At 47.7% G+C, this 17,757-nt stretch overlaps 1 long non-coding RNA gene across 1 annotated transcript; it reads left to right on the top strand.

Annotated features, from left to right (window-relative positions):
* The first annotated feature begins 1,017 nt into the window (after positions 1-1,017).
* LOC125615869 lies at positions 1,018-9,298 on the top strand. The gene is made up of 2 exons (XR_007346468.1): positions 1,018-1,158; positions 6,605-9,298. It is a non-coding gene; the product is annotated as an uncharacterized LOC125615869 (long non-coding RNA).
* The last annotated feature ends 8,459 nt before the right edge of the window (positions 9,299-17,757 follow it).

Genomic DNA, 17,757 nt, shown 5'->3' with positions numbered 1-17,757 from the left:
GGCTTTGAGCTCATGATCCTCCTGCCTCAGCCTCCTGAGCCAATGGGTTTACAGGCCTGCACCACCGCATCCTGCAACAATTAGCTCTTATAATTCAGTATGTGTGGGCTCCAGAATACTGCAGAATGGGAGAGCCTCACAATAAAAATATGCAAAAGAAAAGACCAGGTCACAAAAGTCTACACCTATGTAACTGGTCAGGTTTACAGTTTGGATAGATTCAGCTGTAACACATTAAGTTCAGCTATAAAAAGCACGTCTCCAGGGGGGCATTGCCGGGGAAAAGGCACAGCCCAGGGGTCTTTCCTGCGCTCCAGACTACAAGTGTAACTTCTGCTTGTTTCAGTCTCTGAAACCCTAACTCTCTAGTTAGGAGAGTGAAATTGTACTTCTGGACGGGAAGAGACTAGATTTGGAATGGGGATCCTGGAAAAACCAATGAAGATCCCCTGTATTGCAACTTCTGTAAATATTTACTTTACAAGTACGAATGCTAGTCATCATCATAATGCTGCAGGAAGGGTTTTACCTGCTGTTGAAAATGTTTTAAACATTCAAAACCATCTGATATGTGAGTCTTGAAATTTTAATGAGATACTTAAAAGAGATTTCGGTTTGCAATCAATGTTTCAAAGTTGAGGGCATCTGATTGGATGCAGAAGGTCTCTGACTGGCCAGCTTCTCTGTCCCAGCTACAGTGGCCCCACCTGGGGACTCGGAGAAATGCATTCTCTTAGGCTTTTGGACCAGAGTGAGAGTCACAGCGGTGGCAGGGCGTCAAGGAGTTCCAAGGAAGCTGAGGTTGGAGCATCACTGGTCCCTAGAGGAATGTCAGCCACTAAAAGCCAGTAAATTGGATTTTGGATAAAGTTCCTGATATGGGCATATTTTTAGTGCACAAAATCGTTTGGACCGCAAGGAACTGACCAACCAACACTTTTCCACCAAAAGCTTTGTCCTCGACCCTTGCAACCTTTTGCTTTAAAGTTCAGATTGTAGCGAGCAAGCCCTGCACCGCGCTCCCCGGTGGGGGCGGAGCCAGGGGGCGGGGCGTGTGGCTGGAGAATTTTCCTGGGTTCCCTCTGAGTGTCCCAGGCCTGGCTCCCTGGGAGACTCCGGGTCCTCAAACTTCTTATCACCTTCTGCAAAGGAGGACAGGTACTGCCGAGCCCAAGGCTTACCTTGCATCTGTGTGCACACGGGGAAGGGGATTTTGTGTGTGTGTGCACGGTGTGTGCATGATGCACAGGTATGTGTGTGTGGTGTGTGCATAGCTGGTGTGAGGTGGCCTGGGGTCATATGCAGTATGTGACATGTGGTGTTATGATGTGTGTGATCGGTGTTTGGTATGTGGTGCATGCTGTGTGTGTGTGTGGTTTGGAGTGTGCAGCATTCTGGGTGGTGAGCATGTATGGCATGTGTACATAGTTTGGTGTTTGTGGTGTTGGTGTTTCAATGTGTGACACTGAAGTAGGCCAGAAGAGGAATGTTCAGGAAGCCGGTTTATTGGCTGCAGGGTTCAGAGATGGCTCTCACCTAAGAATTCTTCCTCTGAACAAAGATTTTGGGGATTCTTTGAACTCTATATCCAGTGGGGGGCTAGGGGCTTGGAGGTTTTACATGGCAAGTGCTCTCCTTCCATCCCCTGGGCCAGACACAGGTTGCACAAGTTTTTACCAAGAAAGCCAAGATAATATCTTTATGCACAACAAGCTTGCAGACGAACTCTGTCGCACCTTTTGTGCAAACCTGGCAATTACAAGAAAGAGGGAACTACCAACCACACAACTTCTGGAGACATGCTGTGATGTGACCAGAGGAGAGCTTAATTATGGCAAGGGTCTTCTGGGGCGGGGCTACCTGGTCTGCTTCAATATGTGTGGTGTATGTGTGATATGAACATAAGGTGTGTAGTGTGTGTGGTGTGTATTTGTGAGAAGTATAGTGTGTGTGATACATACCTTGTGTGTGTGTGTGTGTGCAGTATTAGGTGGTGGTGAGCTGTGTATGTGTGGTGCATGTAGTACATGTGGCATGTGGTGCGTATGGTGTATGTGCATGGTATGCATGTATGTGCTGTCTGTGATGTAGTTTGTGCAAGTGGTGTGTGTGTGCAGTGTGATCATGTGTGGTGTGTATGATGGGGGCATGTGAATAATACATGTGGTGTGTGTCTGGTAAGTGTGTTGTGTATGTAGCATGTTGTATGTGGTATGTGGGGTGCATTAGTGTATGGTAGGTACATTGTGTCTAGTGTGTGGTTGTGTGTGCTATGTGGGACTCCTGTGCACATACGTGGTTTGCGTGTGGTCTGAGGGGTATGTGTGTGGTGTATACTGTGTGGTGTACCTATGGTACGTGTTCTGTTGGGTGGTGTATGTGTAGTGTGTGTCGCGAATATGGTGCATGTAGTATGTGTGTATTATGTGTGTTGTGGGTAGTATGCATTGTTAATGGTGCATGAACTGTGTGGGATGTATGTGTCATGTGTTATGTGCAATGTGTGTTGTGCATGTGAGTTGTAGTATATGTTGTGTGTGTTATTTATGGAGTGTGTTGCATTTTTGTGTCACATGTATTATGTGTGGTATGTGGTGTGTATTTAGTATTTGTGTTGTGTGAGTGGTGCATGTATGTGGCATGTGTATTGTGTATGGCATTGATGTGTGTATGTGGGATGTGTATCTTTGTGTGTGGCATGTGATGCACATGTTTGGTGTATGGTGCAGTATGTGGTGTGTCTTGTGTGTGGTGTGTGAGATGTGTGTTGCATTGTTTCATGTGTGTGTTTTGCATGTGTGTTGTATGTGAGGTGTTGTTGTATGGGTATGCATTTGTGGTATGAGTGCTACACAGGGTCATGTGTGTGAGTGTGATGGTTGTGTGTAGTTCATGTGGTGTTGCATGTTTTGTGGTATGTTTATTGTGCATGAGTGTGATACTATGGTATGTATAATGTGTTGTGTCTAGTGTGTTTGTGAGGTGTGTGTTGTGTGTTGGATGCATATTGTGGTGTGTAGTGTACTTGGGTGTGATGTGTGTGGACAGTGAAGTGTGTGTGGGATGTTTATGTGGTGTGTGTTTGTGATGTGTGTGGCGTGTTTTGTGTGTGTGATGTTTATATGTGATGCATGGACATTGTATATGCCGTGTGTGGTGCATGCCTGTGGTGTGTGTAGTGTGCATGGTGTGTGGTTTGGTTTGTATAGTATGTGTGGAATGTGGTGTGTGTGGTGTTTATGGGGTGTGTGGTGCATGCGTTATGTATGGTGTGTATATGATGTGTGTGTGGTGTGCATACAGCGTGTGTTGTATGTGATGGATGTTGTATACTGTGTGTATGTGGTACATGCTGTGTGCGATTTGTGTTGTGTACACGGTGCCCTGTGTGGGGTATTTGTAAGTTGTGTGTGGTAGGCAAACGTGATATGTGGTGTTTGTGGTATGTGTGTGGTGTGTGCGTGGTGTGTGATGTGTGGAGTGTATGTGTTGTGTGTATGTGTTGTGTTGTTCATGGTAAGTGTATATGTGGTGTGGTAAGTGAAATGTGGGGTGCTTGTGTGTGACATGTTATTTTGTTGTGTGGTGTACTGAGTATCGTGTGTAGTGTATGATGTATGTGCTGTGATGTGTCTGCTGTGTTGTGTTCATGGTGCATGTGTGTGTTGTGAGTTGTGTGTACTGCATGGGTTATGTGTGTTTGAGTGGTGTGTGGTGTGAGTGTGGCATGGCGTGTTTAGACCATGTGAGGTGTCTGTGATGTGTGGAGCGTGTTGTTGTGTAGCATGTAATGCGTGTGAGGTTCATTTATATGTATATGGTCTCTATGTGGTGTGCACGGTAAGTGGAGTGTGTGGTGTGCACGGTAAGTTGAGTGTGTGGTGTATAGGTGTGTGTGTGGTGTGGGTGTTGTTTGTGTTGCTTGTAGTGGTGTGTCCTAGGTGGTGTATGTGTCATTTGTAGTGGTGGTTGTGTGTCTTGTGTGTGGTATGTGGGGTGATGTGTGGTGGTGTATGTGTGGTGCATGTGTGGTGTGTATGGTGTTTGCAGTGTGTATTTTTGTTGTGAGAGTGTGATGCATGTGGCATGTGGTGTGAGTGTAGTATGCGTGGTGTGTGGCGTATGTATGTTATGTGTGTGGTGTGTGGTGAGTGTCTCATGCATGTGTGTGGCATGCACATTGTGTGTGGGGTCAGGTGTGTAGTTGTGTGTGTGGTGTGGTTGTGGCATGTGTGGTTCCTGTGATGTGTGGTCTCCTTGTAGTGCCATGTGTGTCACATGCGGTGTGCATGGATTGTGTGTCATCGTGTGTGCTGTGTGTGTGGTGTGCATTTGTGATGCGCTGTGGGTGCTGACAGCTGGGGTCCCAGGCGCGGAGGGGTGGCTGGGTGGTGGGTGGTGCGGAGTGTGACAGGTCCCCACGGTCTGAGCCTTCACCTTCGTCACCTCGCACTCCGGGGGTGGGCGGAGCCTAAGGACCCCCAGCCCCGTGGTCTCACGAGGCTTTGAACAAATGTGTGGCAGGAGTGTTTGTGTCCAAACCCAGGGAGGCCCCCAAAGAGAGAGGGCTGTCCCCCCTGGTGTGGTCTTATTGATTTCTGTATTTAAACATTAAAGGGAATGAGCCCCATCCTATTTGTGGCAAATATATATTTTTGGTTTCTCCTTTGCTAACTGAATTTGATATATATTTGAAATATAAACAGATGTCATTTTTGTATAGAAAGGCTTTTCCACAAATGTCACCGTGTCTGTTCCTTCATTGCTTTTGTATTTAACTGTTTTCCACATTGAAATCAGTCACCTATTACCCTCTTTTTCCCCCCTCATTTAATAGTCCAATTTTGGAGTGTGGACCATGTAATTCCGGTTTTAAGTTGATTTCTCTCCCCTAAACCCTTAGACAATTTCCCCAGCACTATTTATTGAATAATTCATTCATCCTTCTTTGTTATGCTTCACTTATTTTTCCTAAAAGACAGCTTTGCTGAGTTACCCTTGATATACCATACACTCATCCGTTTTAGTAGCATTTGGTAAATTTTGGTAAACATAGGCTTGTGCAGCCATCACCACAACCCAGTTTTCGAACATTTTCATCTTCCCCACGTCTATCCAGTGTCTGTTTGCCATGAGCTTTGTATGCCAGGCTGCCCCCCACATCGGCCCCAGGAGATCATTGATCCTTTTTCTGTCTCTATGGATCAGCTCTTTCTGGACATTCACATCAATGCAATCATATCATATGTAATATTTTGCACCTGGTTTCTTTTATTTAGCATATTGTTTTTGAAGTTTATCCACCTCATGGCAATTTTCAGTAACTGTTCCTTTTCACTGCTGAATGATATTCCACTGCAGGGTGTATCAGATTTAATTATCCATTCATCAGTTGATGGAGGTTTGAATTGTTTCCATTTTTTCTTATTTATAAATAATGCATATAATGCTGCTATGAACATTCACATACAAATCTTTGTGTGGATGAATATATTCCTCCAGAGTTGATTCCTAGGAGTTAGATTTTGGGGGTCATAGGCAAATTTATACTTAATGTTTGAAAAAATCTGTCAAACTGTTTCCCACCTCCATTTCCATCCCCACTGACAATGGATGAAAGTTCCAGTTAGTGTACATCTTTACCAACACTTGTTAGGGTATGTCTTTTTTTTTTTTTTTTTTTTTAAACCAGGTATTTAATCCAAGGGCCTCTAACCACTGAGCCACATTCCCCAGCCCTTGTTATTTTTTTATTTTGAGACAGAGTCTCGCTAAGTGGCTTAGGGCCTTGCCAAATTGCAAAAGCTGGCTTTGAACTTATGATCCTCCTGCCTCAGCCTCTGGAGCTGCTGGGATAACAGGTGTGCACCACCGTGCCTGGCATATTGTATGTCTTTTTTAAAAATGGCACTTTAAAAAAATATTTTGATATTTATATGTACCAGTCCTTTTCAGAGTTATAATTTAAGAGTAACTGTGACTTAAATATTTTCTTTAGCAAGGGAAATTCAAACAGCTGTTTCCCTACTTCGTAGATTCTTATCTCAGGACCTACTTCACGAAAGCTGATTTTCACCTACGATACAAAGGAAAATGAAATGTTTATTTTCCATTCCTTGCCCAATACCTGAAAAACAATTTGAACTCAGAACCAAGTACATTTTGGCTTTGCCCTTTGACCCTCATGATAATCATCTCTTCGGGCCTTGGAGGAGATGACGATGTCGAGGAGCAGTCTGTGAGGTTCTTGTGACCCCCGACTTGGAAGGCCCACAAAGTCCTCTTGGACACAGGCTGAGCAAGGGTTGTCTCTGTGTTAATCATCCCGGGGTTCTTCTTCTGATACTTTGCTCTATGGCCTTTACCCCAGATTTGGAGCTACTTCTGCTGTCCCTCGTGAACACTGGACCAGGAGCCAGAGGCTGGCCTCCATGCAGAGAAGCCGGAGTGTGAGCGCTACAGGGCCCAGCCCTTCCCAGCTCTCGCGGCTCTTTCCCTTCTGCTCGCACCTCTGGGCTTGCTTGGTCGCAGTGTCCTTGAAAACACTGGGTTTTTCCACTGTGCGGAATGGAATTTTTCATTCTTTGTTATTCCTCCTCCACAGACTATTTTGCCACCTGACTGCAAGGATCAGACATGAGGGGAAGGACTCCCCAGGTCAGGTGACTGTGTCTGGCCACTGTTTCTGGCTCAGCCATCTCTCCAGGACATTCAGGCACCTCACTGAAGTCTGCCGCGAGCAGGGGGAAGAGTCTCAAGAGGACATTACTATCATAAAATACGGAGCTTCACAAGCTGATGTGCCTGTCTGCAAAGTCCCTGTGGAGACCAGGCGGACACACATAAATGGACAAATGGTTTTTAACCATAGGTGCTGACACTGAGTTTCCTGAGAGCGGTAGACACTCAGCTCCTACTTGAGGATTTGTAGGAAGAATTTCACTGAGCGTGCACCACATTTTCTTTAAAAACAAAAACGAAAATAAAAATCAAAACAGTGACAACAACAGCAAACCCAAACTATTTCATTATTTCCAGATGTGTTCCTCAGTTTTACATTGCTGTGATATACAGCTGAGAAAAATCAACTTTAAAAGAAGTAAGGTTTATGTTGGCTCCCAGTTGTGGGGTTTCCATGCATGGTGTGTATGGACCATTACTCCCGGACCTGGAGTGGGGCAGCACATCATGGCAGGAGTGCATGTTGGAGGAAGCAGCTCACCTCATGGTGACCACAAAGGAAGACAGGAAGAGGGTGGGCCAGAGGCCCAATAGCCCCTTTAAGGACACGCCCCCAGTGTCCTAACTTCCTCCCATGAGGCCCCACCCCCAAAAGCTTCCATCATTTCCCAACAGCACCACAGACTGGTGACTAAACCATTAACACGTGGCCTTTATGATTCAAACTTTAGCCCTAAATGGCCTTTTTATTTATAGTGACATTACATATACATACCTATAGGAGGTGCGTGAAATGTGTTCCCTGGGGCTTTTGATAGAACCTTTATCTCTATAACTCATTTTTTTTTTTTTACAACTGAAAAGAGCTTCATAAAGGTAAATTGGAGATTTTCCTTTTGATGATAATTTCCATTATCACTTGAAGTGAAGAAATTCTCAGAACATAGTTTAGAATCATGCCTAAGGTACACATTTCAGTACAATCTTATTCTACAATGAGGCTAAACTGTGCTTCTTATTTGTCTAGTATTGCCACCTGTATTGGCTAGTATTTTTCATGTCCGGTGTTTGCTGACCCCAAGGTCTTGAAGATATCCTATATTATCTAAGATCCCTCTTTTTTGCCTCTTGGCCAATAATAGGTCCTCCAGATACCTGGAATTGTGCATAACTATAATGAAATATGGGAGGTAGACTATTTTATAGAGGAAAAAAAGATTTATTTAGCTCACAGTTTTGGAGGCCAAAAGTCCAAATGGCATGGTGCAGGTTCTAGTGAGGGTCTTCTTTGGCTGAGTAATGTCATGGAGGGAGCATGTGTGTATCTCTGTCCCTCTGGTCTCTCTTCCTCTCCTTATGAAGCCACCAAAATCCAGTCTCATTACCTGTCTAACCTAATCATATTCCAAAGAAACACCACAGTCAGAATAAATTTCTACCCTTTTCCTATCTCCCAGTGGGGATTAAATGTCACTATTAGTTTTGGGAGGATAAAGCATGCTTAACCCATAGCACACTTCTTTAAAAACCAAACAAATCCACTCAGTCTGTCCTGGAGGAATTTTAAGTTAAGTATTTATTTATATTTAAACTTCCTCCTATTGTGAAATATGATATGCATTCAGAAAAGTTCAGAAACCTTCTGAACTAGCTTTGATTAATGATTATAAATCAAACCTGCATGTAAACACCACCACCCCCTCCTTCAAGAAATGGCCCGGGGCCAGCCTCGGAGCCTGCTCCGGGGCTCTCTGCCACCCCGTTCTCCCTGTGCTCTCTCAGGGTAGTAAAGATGTCCCATATATTTTCTTTGACGGCTAGTATTTTTCATGTCCAGTGTTTGCTGACCCCAAGGTCTTGAAGATATCCTGAATTACCTTCTAAGATCCCTCTCATTTTGCCTTTTAGCCAATAGGTCCTCCGGATACCTGGAATTGTGCGAGGCCACGGCCAAGAGGTCTGATGGCCTGGTCACCAGAGATCTCTCTGGAAAGAGCTCTCTGCCTTCCTCGGAAGCCGAGGGTCAACAGACCAGAAATGTCATGTTGTGGGATGACATTTGAGCTTCCTGGTCTGTTCTGCTGATCGATTTTCCTTTTTCCTTGCGCTTTCACATTGGGCTCATTTCAGAACCTTTGTTATCAATCTCGGTGTCTTCCAGAACACTCCAGAGTGTCACAGCTTTTCCATTTGCATGAATTTTAATCAGCCTGTCAAGTTTCACACACACCCATATGTCGGACATTTGACTGAAATCGCACTGATTTATAGATCGTCGTTTAGAGAATTGACATTGATACTGAGTTTCTCAATCCACAAACATGGTGTAGATCTCCATTTATTTGGGTCTTTAAATTTCCGGAAGTTACTTTATATTTTGCTCTGTAGAGTGTTGCATGTCATTGGTTAAATGCATCCCCAGGTATTTAGTTCCTGGAGTCATTATAAATTATATACTTAAGGGTGATTTTCCATTTCTTGCTTGTATGCAGACATATGACTGGTCTTTTGAATTTTTATCTTCATCCAGCAAACCTGTTACAATGTTTCAATTTGAATAATTTTTCTGTAGCCCCCTTTTTGATTTTCATAATAAAATATCACATTATTCATAAGAGCGATGGTCTCTTTTCTTCCTTTTCCAATTCTTTTATCTTTATTTCTTTTCTTGTTCTTCTCTGTCTCTGACTTCCTGTACAATGTGGATCAGTCGTGTTGGAGTGGTGTCTCTGTCCCTGAGGGACACTTAGATCTTTGTACCACAAGATGGAATGTGTGGGTCACCCTGTTCCAGATAAAAACTCCTAGTTTTCTGGTTTCTAAAAACTCATGAATAAATAAGATTTTATCAAATACTCTTCTGCATTTAATGAGATGATTTTATATCAGCTAGGACCACCTCTTTATTTGTTAATGTGACAAGATATCTGGTTTTTTGATCGCTATTCAACTAACTTTGCATACTTGGAATAAGTTCAATGTGGTCGGAATGTGTTCTTGTTTTATTTGCTGCTGTGTTTGGGTAGCTAATAAGAGGTTGTTTTGAATTTTTGTTTTTGTTCGTAAGAGATCAACCTGTAATTCTCCTACTGTCCTCTTGGGTTTGGGGAATGGGATGATCCAGGTTTTATGAACTGAGCTGGGAACAATTTGCTTTTTGGCCATGTTCTAGACAACTTCTGTCCTAAATTTGGAGAATTCTCCAGAGCAGCTACCGGGGCAGGGAGTTTTCTTTGGGGGGAAGGTTTTGGATTATAGATCCCCTGTTTTTGAGAGATTTAGTCCTGGGCTGGGGTTGTAGCTCAGTATTAGAGCACTTGCCTAGCCATGCGTGAGTGGAGGCCCCTGGTGGTGATGCCCACCGAACTACTGGGGCGGGGGGGGGGGCGGGGGGATAAAAGAATGAAGCGATTTATAAGATCCTCCATTAACTCTTCTCTTCTCAGTGGTTGTCGGGCTGAACTCTGCCACGTAGCCTCACCTGTAGACCATTTATAACCTGGCTGATTCTTCAGAGCCCCCCAGGACAACCTTCCTATTGCGTGTGAGTAAGAGAGTCGTACCTATTGTTCTCTAGTCCTGGAGGGACATCTGAGGACTTAAAAAATAAAACGAAAAGAGCCCAAATCCATCTCTAAGCCTTATGGATTTTTCTGATGGGAACAAGTTTTCACACAGGCATTGTTCTGGGAACTGACTCTGCCGGAGGGAACCATTTCCCAGAATCTAACAATACCCTGCACCACTTGAGAACTGCTAGCTTGGCCACTTTGCCTCGACCTGGACATTCCAGTGGATTTGGAGACAGGTCTACTCTCACTTGCACTGGTTTCCAGTTGCTGAACTTAACCTTGATTCTGCTTATCTCAGACTGGTGATACAGCTCCGTGGTGCAGCATTGGTTTGGCATGTGCGAGGCCCCAGGTTCAATCCTCAGAACTGCAAAAAAATAAATTATAAAAATGAAAAGAGGGAAGCCAGGAGCAATGGTGCATGCCTATAATCCCAGCGATTTGGGAGGCTGAGGCAGGAGGCTTGCAAGTTTGAAGCCAGCCTGCAAGCAACTTCGGGAGAACCTGTCTCAAAATAGGAAAAATAAAATACAATTTAAAAAAGGGCTGGGATGTAGCTCAGTGGTCAAGCACCTTAGGGTTCAATTCCTGGCACACACACACACACACAAATATTGATGCTTATTCCACCTTCACCCCCCAATTCTCCTTTTTGCGGCAGATGCTTCAGCAGAACATTCACTTGCCTAGTTTCTAATCTAGGCCTGTGTTTCCCTTGACCTAAGACTGTCCGTGCCTTTATTTAAGATTGCACGGCTGTCACCTTGCTATACTTTACCAGTTCCTGTCATGCTCAAAGGGAAAGGGGATGCCACAGTGTGGGGATCACTGGGGTCACAGGAATTTAGGGACAAACTTTCAAGGACCCTGCCCTCTGAGGACTTTAGTTTCCTGCAATGGGATGTTTGAATCCTGTGCAATCTCTTCTCGAAGGTACTGTGGCCATGTCCCCACGGGGACTCTTCAAGGTGCACTAGTGCCCTGACCAGCGCGCAGGTGTTGGGGGCTGGGGTGCTCTGTGGGGGTCTGGAGATGGGTGGAGAGCGAGGCAGGCCGGGAGTGGGCGGGGCCGAGGGGCGGGGCCAGTCCCTGTTTTCTGACTGACATCCCTCTTGCATTGCCACAGAGGGGCTGGCCGTGTCCCTTCTCCCTCCCCAGTTCCTGTGACTGTGTGCCCATGGGAGCTGGGGTCCTGATGGCAGTTGACAGGGTGTGGGCCGGCTCTCCCAGGGCCTGCTCCTGGACGTGCAAGTGTTGGTGAAGTCAGCAGCCATGACCCTGAACCCCATCAGCAGCAGCCTGCAGCGCAGTTTCCCTGATTCTATTCTGAGGGCTTTGGGACACACCCAAGACCGCACCTCATCCTGAGGACGTCCTCAGGGGCCAACAGAGGTTGTTTTGAATTTTTGTTTTTGTTCGTAAGAGATCAACCTGTAATTCTCCTACTGTCCTCTTGGGTTTGGGGAATGGGATGATCCAGGTTTTATGAACTGAGCTGGGAACAGTTTGCTGTTCATCTCTCAGATGTACAAAAGAGACACCTCTTCCATAGCCCTCTATCCCATCTTCTTCCCCTCTGGGGAGCCCCACATGGACACAGCCCCTTTCCTGCTTCTCTGATGAATGTCTTTTCTGGAGCCCCCACCCCTATTCCCTGGTACATCCTATGCCTGGGACCACCTTCTTCCTCCCTCCTCCTCTTCCTCTTCTGTACAGGGGATTGACCCCAGGGGCGCTTAACCACTGAGCCACACCCCCAGCCCTTTTTATGTGTTATTTAGAGACAGGGCCTGGCTGAGTTGCTTAGGGCCTTGCTAAGTTGCTGAGGCTGGCTTTGAACTCACGATCCTCCAGCCTCAGCCTCCGGAGCTGCTGGGATTTCGGGCGTGCACCACCTCGCCTGGCCGGGACCCACTTCTTTAGAAGCTCCTTGCAACCTTCACACACCTCTGTCCTCCAGCCCCTCCCTCTTCCTAGGAACCTTGGACTCAGGAGATCCTACCAATGCAGGGAGCTCCGTTTCTATTCTGGGAGGAGCAGGCAGTGATGGATGAGAGCCGGGGACCCTTACTTTTTGGGTCATCTGAGCATCTTGCCTTGAAGGCACCCGAGAACTGTAGCCACAGAAAGTGGGTCTGTAATTGGCCCAGCATAGCTGCACCATGACCGTAGCAGGGGCACAGTGGCTGCCTGGAGCCCAGACGGCCCTGACACTGATTCCAGGAGAACTTGCACTCTAGGTGTCCCCATCCCTAAGCAGGTCCCCAGACAGCCACAGGTCAGTAGGCACACTGAGGACCTTGGGGAACTCGAGGGGATTTCACCTTGGAATGTCCTGATTGCCTTCCTCCCTCTCAGATTCCCCGTCCCTGCCTTTTCTCAGAGGAATCACAGCCATTAGCAGCAGCTGTACAGGTATTGAGCATTTATCAGGTGCCAGAAACCCTTCTGAACCTTTGACACCTGGTCCCCGTAACGTCTCTGTAGAGCAGACACGATGCTCCCTGGTGGAGAGACTCATGCCCAGGGAGGGTAAGTCATTCACCCACATCCGATGGCCCTGGAGCCAGGACCCCCAAACCTTGCCATCTCTGCACCCTGTTCCTTTTCTAGACTTTGTGTGAGTGCACATCTTCCCCCACTGACCTTGGTGACACTGTTGGATAAAATGTCCTGTTGCGACCCCACTTGGCCAGGTGGACCTCCGGGGAACTTCCTTAGGGATGTCCTGCACCGGGGAGGACATCCTCTGTGGGTTGCTGTGGGACCCCCCATGCCAGCCCCCCACTGTCCCAGGCCGTGATCTTCACCCCTCCAGCTCTGGGAGACCCCATTATATCTTCTGGATTTGGGTCAGGATCCCAGTCGGTCCATGCAGCCAGATGCTGACGGAGCAGCTTTCACAGAGGGGAGGAGGGGGCCAGGGAGCAGAAGACACATCTGGAAGGTAAAGGGAGCAGGGAGGACAGGAGGACCCCTCTGCCAATCTTCCTGCTCACCCTCATTCTCTGGTGAGTGGGGCCGACCATCCTGGGCAGAGGGCACCAGGTGGCACAGAATTTCAACCCCAGGGTGAGGTCATACCTTCCCCCGCTGACCTTGGTGACACAGTGGATCAAAATGCCCTTGATTTCTCTCTCCCATCCATCAATTTGTCTGTTCCTCTAAATGGAAATAAGTTCTGAATCGATCTGCCCTTCCCCCCTCCTGCATCTCTCCCTGGACACTGTAGGAGACCCCCTGGCTCTCAAGTCCTCTCCCACATCACGTTCCCAACCCGCTCCAAGGAAGTCAAGAGATCTTCTAAGAAGCTGTGTCAAGTCACGCCATGCTCCTCTTGAGATCCCAAGAAGGCCTCCACGCTGTGGAAGCAAAGCCCCAGGTCATCCGTGTACCCAGCTGCCGCTGCTCTGGCCTCCCCTGGACAGTCCCAGGTCACCTCCAGGGAACCTTGTACCAGTTGTTGCTTCCTGCTCATCAGATTTTAAACTCCAGTCAGGGGGCCCCCTGGGGCTGCCTGTCCAAAGGCATGAGTCTCCGGATAATACCACTCCATTTTAGTGATCTGCATTTCAATGATCACCTTCCTGGTATTTTATTTGTCTGTCCGTGGGTACGCTGCACAAATGGGACCTCATCTGTATTTACCTCTGTTCCCCAGCACTAGAGCAGCCCCTGACTCACCGAGGGCCCCAGAAAACACTGTGACTTGTGCAAGACTCCACCGCAGACACACTCGCACGGCCTTGACACCTGTCCAAAGGTTTGTTCCTTGACCTTCAGGGCTGGAAATCGCACATTTCTTTTCTTTCTTCTTCTCCTTCTCCTTCTCCTTCTCTTCTCCTTCTTCTTCTTCTTTTTTAAATAAAAATTCAGCAGCCTTCCACCCTCCGGGGGTGCACAGGTCCTATTTGGGGTTTTGCAAAATCACCGGGGGCTCATGGTTGGGGAAGGTCTCTGGTCCCTGCTCCTCCAGCTGCTGTGGCTGGGGCCCCCATGAGCGCGTTGTTGATGTACCCGCAAAGCCCTCCCCGGTGACAAGCATCCGCGCTGGGCTGAGGCCCCCGTCCAGTTACGGGCAGCACCCCCCACCCCCTGCCCTCCTCTCTCTGTGACTTGGTTTTGGATCTTGGCTAAACAGCCTGGTGACGAGGGGCGAATGCTGCTTTCCTGTCTCAGTTGTCTCATCCATAAGATAAGGATCCTAATGTCACGTCCCAGGTCCTGGGAGGGGGACATAGAAGATACACTCAGGGTGTTCATGTTAGAGACTTAGAGAGAACCAAGGCTCAGTTCACGTTAGTTCAAGGAAACCTCAACGGAGGGACGAACCCCGTGGGAGGGAGCAGACGTGCTGACCAAGGGGCAGGCAGAGGTGGCCTGGGGCCAGCAGGAGGGGTCCCGGAAATATAGTGGGATGTGCCTAATGGACGAAGGGGAGAGAGCTGCAGGGTCAGGGTTTCAGTGCAGCATCCTGTCCCCAGGGGAAGGCCATCAGGGAGGCAGGTGGAGATGGGGTGCTGTTGGAATGTGGAAAGGGCCGGGGCGCCTGGGCCGGGGCACCTGGGCCTGGGCGTTCTGACTCTGCCACTCCTCCAGTGCAGAGAGGAATCCAGAGCTGGCCTGGCCGAGAGAGGCCACAGCCTCGTGGCCTGCTCCCCAGGTCACCTTGTCCTCTAGGCAGCATCTTCAACCACCCTTGTGACGATGGTTCCAAAACAGCAGTGGGTATTTCAACCCCGGAACCGGGATGCACGTTTATAGAGTGGAGTTTGAAGGCTGCAGAGCTGGTGTTCGTTTTCCCGAGAGGCCCCAGTGTGGCCTCTCTGGCCTCTCTGCCTCCCCAGGGACACAGGTGGGCTCTTCCTAGAGGCAAGTGGCACCCTGAGCTCTCACGACCCAGTGACCCCAAGGAACCGGCTCCTTTGCAGATACTGGTCCTAATGGGCTTCCATGCCTGGGCCAGCCCCCGACGACCCCTTTCCCTGGTTTCCCTCCAGGGCGAAATGGAATATTCTGGTCCTCTTGCATCTGGAAGGGTGCAGCTGGGTGTCCATGGCATTTGCCCTGTGGATATGGTTGAGAAGTCACCTCTCTGGGGTCAGTCCCTTAGTGCTGGGACAGCTGCATTAGGGATCACCTGGTGCAGCTTTGATTCAGAGATGAAAAGATCTCCACTGGCATGAAATGGCACAGACCCTGGTGCCCAAGTTGGTGACAAAACCTTCAGAAGGGACTCAAGTGGTGAGACAGGCGGCTTCCCCCAGAGGCGGCTGCGCCAGGGACAGCGCAGAAGCACTAAATAATTTAGGGACAACCTTCCAAGGGTGACTGGGGGCCTGGGGCGATCATTCGGGTGACACATATTTACTGGGCACTTGGTACGCCAGACAAGCTCCCGAAGGCTGGCACGCTGCTGTGAGCCAGTGTGGCAGATGGCCGCCCCAGAGTCCTGCCTTTTTGCAGAGTTGGGGACAAAATAAAATGTAAACGAAGATGTTAAATAATGAGCTAGAAGACGGCTCAGCCAAGAAGAAAATAGCAAAGGAAAGGAGAGCAGGAGGGGACGGGTTCCCACTTTAAGAGTCCTTGAGAAGGGACCAGATATGGGGAATATGCACACCTGAGAAAAACAGATTAAAAAATATATTTTTCTTGAAGAAGCTTGGCTGGGAGCATGCCTGGTGGAAGAGGTGTAGGTTTTCTGCACAACGGGGTCGTGTGCCAGGAAGCCGACTTTCCTGGTTGAAACCCAGTCTGTCAACCTGATGCCCACATCCTGGGGCTGAAGTGACAGGAGGCTGGAGAAGCAACTTCATTTTTTTTTTTTTTTTAATAATGGGGACTGAACCCAGAGGCACTTAACCACCAAGCCACATCCCTGGGCCCTTTTAATTTTTTTGGTTTTGAGACAGGGTCTGGCTAAGTTGCTCGGGGCCTTGCTGAGTTGCTGAAGCTGGCTTCATACTGGAGATCCTCCTGCCTCAGCCTCCTGAGTCACTGCAGTTACAGGCATGGGCCACTGCAGAGGGCACAACTTCTTTTTGAAATGTCCCAGGTTCGGATTTGATCTTCAGAGTGACCTTAGAGTGTCAGACAGCTTCTTAGGTCCATGGGGTCTGGGTGGCACCGGACCCCAACAGGCTCAGGGCTCAGGGAATGGCCCTTCTTGCTAGTCCGTTCTCCATTCTCAGGACACCCCCGGGTGGCTGTGGCAGATTGTCCTCGCCTGCCAGTGGGTTGCCTTAGGAGGTATGAGATGTTGAAAGTGGCCCAGGAGTGGAGGCCAGGCCCAGGGCGCACCAGGCCCTCCACCCTCCTTTCCTGGAGGAACCCGAGGTTCTGTGTCCCCGGGGCAGTGACTGCAATCAGTAACTTCCAAGAAGGTCATTGTTAAAGATTTGAGAAGAGTCCTTTCTAGGGACAGGGACACAGAAGACTCCCCCAATTTTTTAAAAATGTTTTTTTAGTTTTCAACGGACCTTTATTTTTTATTTATTGATTCGTGGTGCTGAGGATGGAACCCAGTGCCTTACCCATGCTAGGCAAGCACTCTGCCACTGAGCCACAACCCCAGCCCCCTCCCAAAATTTTAAGCCTCCAAATTTGTAAATATGTTACTATGGAGAATTTTAAACATATTCAAAGCTGTGTTTTAACTCTGATCAATACATAATATTTAACTCTGATCAATACATGACCCTCTTCACCTCGCTTGTATGCGCACCACTTCTCCTATCCCATAGATATAGGAGCAAATTATATAATATGATCTGTTCTATAAGTATTATAATACAAATTTATAATATATTATAGAAATTGTGGTTTTAATATTCTGTAGCACATGTAATATGTGCTATTCATTTATATGTGAATAAAAATCACATTCAAGGAAATTTACACATCTCAAGTGTGCCATCTGGGGAATTTGGCAGAGACACACCTCGTGTAACCCAAACTCCCATGTAGGTGGGGAGTGTCACCGTCACCCAGTGCCCTTCCCAGTAGAGCCCTGCTCCCAGCCCCTCAGAAGGCACATTGGTACCATTATTTTTTTCTGATTGCACATTAGTTTTGCCTGTTCTCCAGTTTTATGCAGATTGAATCCCATGCCATCCTCTTTTGTGATGGCAATTCTTAGCACTCAGGATAAGGATTCTGCCGTTCCTTTGTGTTTCTTTTTTAGTTTTGCTGAGTAGCATTTCACTGGGGGGTTCTACAGGGAGTTTACCCCCTCACCTGCTCATGAACACCAGTGATGTTTGCAATTTTGGACTGTTCTGAATAAAGCCGTGAACTTTGTTTTGTATAAATCTCTGTGTGTGTGTGTGTGTGTGTGTGTGAATGCTTCCATTTCTCTTGGGTGAATATGCAGAGGAAGGGTAATGTTTGGTTGGATAAGAACTTTCTGGAAGCTTATCTGAGAGGAATGACCTACTGACAGGGAGTGAGCATCCCACTTGGGTTCTCTGACATCCCGGGAGCTGAGTGCTGCCGGTCACTT

This window comes from Marmota marmota, unplaced genomic scaffold (genome assembly GCF_001458135.2).
Source record: "Marmota marmota marmota unplaced genomic scaffold, marMar, whole genome shotgun sequence".
In the NCBI taxonomy this organism is placed as follows: Eukaryota; Metazoa; Chordata; class Mammalia; order Rodentia; family Sciuridae; genus Marmota; species Marmota marmota.
Note: the sequence above shows the minus strand (reverse complement) of the source record. Positions and strands in the feature narration are given on the sequence as shown.